We start from the raw sequence: 6,602 nt of genomic DNA on the forward strand, positions 1-6,602 counted from the left end.
TGCCGTGTGGATCCGAGGCAAATTAAGTGACTGGATGAACGGCAGTATATATACAGTATAAAAGATACCGGTTGCATTTTCAGGTTTTTTGATGTGGTTTGCATTTAAACAACTTAAACAAGAAAAACTGCACACATAGCTCTACATGTTGGTGAGGTAGTACCTCCTGTATCCCGCATCCCAGTCCATAGCAAGGAACGTGTCAAGCGATCCCATGCTCCCTGCCCCACCCCCTCTCCGCTCCCCATCCCCCCTCATGCAAGTCCAACTCTCACCCACGTAAAATATCCAGCAGTCATCCGTACATTCAATCAGAGGTCCCCCTCACTCTCAGATCCGTCGAGATCATCCTCCTCCAGTGGTTCGCATATGTCCCCTCTGTAGGAGTTCCACGTTTGCCATACCCCATTCCATTTGCGCGGGTTACTCCTCAGCTTATACACAGCCCTCTCAGTCAGCATGAGTATGTCCATGTTTCTGATCCATTGGGCCAGCGTGGGCAGGTCAGCCGATCCCCATTTCTGCGCTATGTCTCGTTTTGCCGTCACCAACCCCACCGTCACCCATGTTCTTGCATAAAAGGTGAGGTCAGTCGGCCCCCAGACATTCAACAGGCACAACCGCGGGTCCATATCAAGGGTGGTGTGTAGTGTCTGGGCTATGGTGCGCAACACTCTTTGCCAGTAACTGACCAGCCGCGGACAGCTCCAAATCGTATGCAGAAACGAACCTTCTTCCCCGCAACCCCTAAGGCAATAAGGATGCTCAGCCCTGTGCAGCTTGTGCAGTGTCGTGCGAGTGTAGTAGATCCGGTGTAGGATTTTCAGCTGCACAAGACGGAATTTAGAAGAAATGCCTGCTTCGCGCGGGGACGCCAATGCTGCGTTCCATTCAGTTTCGTCCAGATCCCCCACCTCCACCATCCACTTGTCCTTCAGCCTCCCCAGTGGGTCAGGTATGTTGTTAAGTAATTTACGGTATGTGATCGAAGTCGCCCCCTCCTGCAAGTAGTCTGTGAGCAAACGGTCTTCTAGGGGGGAGGATTCAGGTGGGGATGTGTCATACGGGATCGCCGCTCGCAGGGCATGTCTGATCTGAATGTACCTGTACAGTTCTGTGTCCCTCAACTCATATTGTGCCTGTAGGGTTGCAAATGATATCACACCATCGCCCTCCCACATATCCCCCACTGTTGAAATACCGATATTGTCCCACTGTTCAAAGCCCTTATAGCGCCGCAAGTGGCCCAACGCCTTCGCGTCCCATAAAGGGGTAAGTTTAGTGATGATTCCGTCCCATTTCAACTTCACCTGTGCCTTGTACCAGAGACGCACTGTGTGTTTCGTAGGCCCCGTCAGCTTCGCCGCGGCACCACGGTGATACAGTGGGGTCAACAGACTGTTCGTTCCCAATTGTTCCCTGTCCGCCCTGAACGCCGGGTCCTCCTGCGGGGCGTGTAACCACTGGTTAATAATTTTCAGCTGGGCCGCCCAATAATATAGTTGTATGTTGGGTAGCGCAATGCCTCCGTCGTACCATCCCCTGTTTAATTTTGTGTGGGCGATCCTAGCTGGTTGGCTGCCCCAGAGCAAGCCTGAGATCTGCGCCGTTATTTTCTGTAGGAAGCTATCTGGCACTAAATAGGGAGCATTTTCTAGGACATAGAGGAAGCGCGGCAGTGCCATCATTTTGAAGAGTGCTGCTCTTCCTAGTAACGTCAGGGGGAGTTTTTTCCAATACTGTACATCACCCCGGAAGCGTAGTAAAGGAGGCTGCAAGTTTAGTCGTGTGAATTCCGCCTCATCCCGGGTGATATGAATCCCCAGATATTTAAAGGACGTGTGTGCCAGGGCCAACGGACAGGAGTCCGGGAGCGGCGGGAGCGGCCCCCTCAGCTCAAAAATTATGGACTTCGCCCAGTTGATGGTGTAACCCGAGATCCGCCCATGTGCAGTACAGAGGGCCAGGAGGTTAGGAAGACTTTCTCCCAGGTCTGTGAGGTAAATGAGCATATCGTCCGCGTAGAGGGACACTCTATCTTCCCAGTGCGGAGCCCACTGAATACCTTTCAGGAGTTGTGTGGTGCGAATTGTAACTGCCAATGGTTCCAAGACCAAAGCGAAAAGGAGGGGCGAGAGCGGACACCCCTGCCTGGTGCCACGGCCCAGAGAGATAATCCTAGAAGTGTGGCCATTCGCCACCACTCTTGCCATGGGGTCCCTGTACAGCATGCGTATCCAGGAGATAAAAACTGGGCCAAACCCCATGCGCGCGAGCACCGCAAAAAGATAGTTCCACTCCACCATGTCGAACGCCATCTTGGCGTCCAGTGAAAGGATCGCGGCCGGACGTTGTAGCAGAGGGATGCGTGCCACCACCCCATGTACCCTGCGGAGATTCAAGGCTGTACTACGGTGTGGCATGAAGCCGGATTGGTCTGGGTGAATCAGTTGAGGTAGGCACGGCAGGAGCCTGCTCGCCAATACCTTAGCGAGAACCTTGGCCTCTGGGTTCAGCAAGGAAATCGGTCTGTATGACGAGCAATCGCTGGGGGGTTTACCTGGTTTCGGTATGGCAACGATGGACGCCAACCGTTGATCCGGTGGCAGTCTACCCTTCACTCTAGATTCTTCGTACATGTGAAGTAGGGGCGTGCTTAGGAAGTCCGACTCAGTCTTAAACCATTCAATGGGGATCCCGGTGGGGCCCATTGCCTTACCTGGGTGGAGGGCGCCAATAGCCAGCTGAACCTCTTCTATCGTCAGTGGCGCATCTATGTCTGTCGACGTCTCTGCCGTCAACTCCCGCAGGGGGACGTGCTCGAGGGCAACCCTGACCTCGTCCTCCCCCACCACAGTCTCAGGAGTGTACACCCCCTCAAATTAGTCCGCAAGGACTTCCACGATCTCGTCCGGGCGCGTATGAACGTTACCACGCGGGTCAGTAAGTTGAAGGATGTTACTTCCTCCCCATGCCTCTTATCTAACCACGCCAGAAGCTTGCTGGCTTTGTCTCCAATATCGTAGACCCTGTGTTGCGTAGCCGCAATGTCCGACACCGTAATCTTCCTTAAGTGGTCAGTGAGACGGCGTTGATGGACCTGGAGCTCATGGAGCGTGTCCTCTGAAGGGTCAGCCCCATGAGCGGTATTGGCCCTTTCAAGGTTCAACTCTAAAGCAAGGGCCTCGCGTCTGTGCGCCTGTTTATGGTTCGCAATCACGGCAATGGCCTGACCCCTAAAAACGGTCTTGTACGCTTCCCATAACGTAGAGGGGGAGTCCACCGAGGAACGGTTTTCCTCAAAGTAGAGCCGCGTAGCCTTCTTCAGGTCTTTAGTGATTCGGGGAACTTTAAGATAGCCAGGGAAGATCGGGAATACCCTATGTTGTTTCGTGTGCGTGGTGGTAATTGTCAAGGTGAGTGGTGAGTGATCTGATATGCCCCGGGAGTGAATAGTCGCCTCGCCTACAGTAAGATGCCCGTTGGACAATGTAAAGAAATAATCTATCCTTGAAAGGCTATTGTGTGTGGCCGAATAGTATGAATATTGTCGCTGGTTAGGGTGTAGCGTGCGCCAGATGTCCACCAACCCCTGAGCATCCAAATAGGTCTGTAGCCTACTAGGCCCTTCTGCGTGCGCGCGCGCGGGGAATCGGTCCAGGGTGTCCGTGAGTGCCATGTTAAAGTCCCCTCCCACGAGGAGGTCCCCGTCAGGGAGCGTCAGCAAAAAGTTCCCCAAATCTGGCAGTGCCTCAGAGTGCAGCGCTGGTGGTATGTATACAGAAACTACGTTTATCAGTTTACCCTCCCACTGACCATGAACTGCAGCAAAGCGACCATGAGTATCGGTGGCTGTGGACTTTACAATAAATTGTGATGATTTTTTCCGCAGGATACCCGTGCCGCGGGATCCCGAAGTAAATTCAGCGTGGACTATCATGTGGTAACCTCTCCTATCTAGGGCCTTCGTGGCCGCCCCAGTCAAGTGTGTTTCCTGCAGGAGAATAAGAGCAGGTCCCTGCCTTCTAATCCCTTGCAGCACTAATCCCCTCTTAATCCTATCTCCCAGACCTCTGACGTTCCATGACATGACAAGCAACGGGTTCGGTGTGGTGCGTCTATCCCTTACAGCCATAAGAAAAAACAGTGATCAGCCCCCGGACTCCCCCGCCGCTGGCGAGGCATCTCGTGGAGGCCAGTGTAATGCCGGCGGGACCATGTCCAATAAATCATAGTCCCAGTGTCCCTACTAGACCAGATTGCCTCAGCTGCGGGAAACATGTCCATAGATCTATGTGTGCTTAGAACAAAAACCTGCAGGACCAACAGGACCCATGCCTCAAACTTACCCAACACCCGGTCCACCCCCCACCCTGCCCCCCTGCTGCACGGACTCAGAACTGCCCGCCCCCCCAACTGAGCAGAGTGCATATCCCCATCCCAAACCAGTGTACTTGCGCGTTGGGGTGAGGGACTCTCCGTCGCCGGCAGTCTCTCAGTCACACCTTCGGAGGCCCTTCACCCAGTGTCCAGTGGCGAAAAGCGCTTACGTAGCAAGAAGTTCACCGGTGCAAAGTGAATAACAAGCGGTCAGTGTTCCTCGGTTTCTTCCCTGCCACCCTCAGCACCTCCTGAATCACCGGTGACCGGTCCATCACCCGAGGCCCGGGAGTCCTGTCGGTGTTCTTCAGCTCGGTCTTTCTTCGGACGATTCGTCCGTCGCTGGTTCTGACCCGGTCTCCATCCCTCCAGCCACTCCAGCACTGATTCAGGGTTGTCGAAGAACCACGTTTTGTTCTCCGCCACCACCCGTAGTCTCGCAGGAAAGAGCATCGAATATGGCAGTTCCCTAGATCTCAGTTCTTTTTTCACCTCAAAGAATGTCCGCCGCCGACGGGCGACCTCCGCAGTGTAGTCGGGGAAGATGGCGACGGTAGCGTTTTGAAGTTTCAGAGGAGGTCCTGGCCGCCTGCAAGACCGCGTCCCGGTCCCGGAAATTGAACAAGCGTGCCACTATAGGTCGTGGGGAAGCCCCTGGTTTTGGCTGACCTCCCGGGACCCGATGTGCCCGCTCCACTGAAAAGAATTTCGACAGCCCCTTCGGTTTAAGTTCCTCCGTTATCAGGTTCTCCACAAAAAGATCCATGGCCTGTACACCTTCCGTCTCCGGCACACCTATAAGGCGGATGTTGTTGCGCCTCGAGCGTCCCTCTTGCTCATCCAGCTTCTCCCGGAGCATTCTATTGTCCTGCGCCATCTTCCCCATTTCCCGCTGAAGTTCCGAAACGTCCTCCACAAGAGACTTGGTAACCACCTCCATGTCTTTTACTTTGTCTGACATCTTGTGGAGGTCTGCCCTCAGGAGGGAGACGTCCGTTGAAATGGCGCCTACGGTAGTTTGTAGCTGGGCCAGGGCGAGCATAACATCATCCAAAGTCGCCTTTTTGCCTGCGTCGGGTGATTTGCCACCGTGCTCCTTTCCCATGGGGGAGACGGCGTGTTTGTCCGAGGCATAGCGCTCAATGCGGGTCTGCGTGGAACCACTCTTAGCGCCTCTCCCCGCCATGCCGTGAAGTGTCCCGCTTCTCGTGCCCCTATGCCCCAGGATGCGTGGAGTGGTGGGGACCCCTTTCCAGTTCAACCCTCTCAGTGATCAGGCCTTAGCTTAGCAGTCCGGAGGGCCAGAGGTGGTCATGCAGCGCGGGGCGCTCTCTTACTCCCGCAAGGCAGAAGATGGCGGACGTCCTCTCTGTCCCCGGCTCCCCAGGTCCCGGTGCCTCTAATAGCTCCTTCAAAGACGGTCAGTGCGCCAGATAGCGCTACTCCAATAACCGCTCCTCTGGGCCGCCCGGGTCCTCACCTCCGACCGGTCAGTTGTCTGCCAGTCACCGGCGCCAGCACCTCGCGGGCACTTCCGGCCTCGGTCCCCGGGCCAGCTCTCACTTCCTGCCGGATGCACAGCCAGGAGAGGTCCCGGCTCAGGAGACGGTGAAAGGCCAGTCCGCGGCCCCGGCGAATCTCGGGCATCCGACGTCGGATCTCGCCGCCGCTTGTCTCAGCGCTCCCCGCCCGGTCCTGGGATCCGGTACCTGCCTGAAGGGCTTATGAAAAGGACGGATTGTGTTGCGGATTGATGGAGAGACTGCGTCAGCCGCGGAGCTTGTCCCTTATGCTGCCGCCATGATCGGCTGCTAGCCACGCCCCTCGGCTGATCTGCTTTTGTTCGCAGAGTTTGTTGCGTTAAGTGCGTTTGCCCTGGCCAAGATGTCTGCTTCCAGTGTGCACCTTCAGTTTCGTATTCCCCGTGGTGCTGTTGCTTTTAATCGCAGTCTTTTTCTTACTTTGCGCCCCCTGGGACGGCCTATTAGCTGCTTTCCCCCTTTGTGCAGACGCTCGTTTTGCCTTCTGCTTTGGTCGCCGAGCTTGTCGTGTTAAGTACTAGTGTGCTGGCCAAGATGGCTGCTGCCAGTGTGCACCTTCAGTTTCGTATTCCCCGTGGTGCTGTTGCTTTAATCGACATCTTTTTCTTACTTTGCGCCCCCTGGGTCGGCCTGTTGGCTGCTTTCCCCCTTTGTGCAGGCGCTCGTTTTGCCTTCTGCTTT

The sequence above is a fragment of the Lissotriton helveticus genome, chromosome 1_1 (assembly GCF_964261635.1).
Source record: "Lissotriton helveticus chromosome 1_1, aLisHel1.1, whole genome shotgun sequence".
NCBI lineage: Eukaryota > Metazoa > Chordata > Amphibia > Caudata > Salamandridae > Lissotriton > Lissotriton helveticus.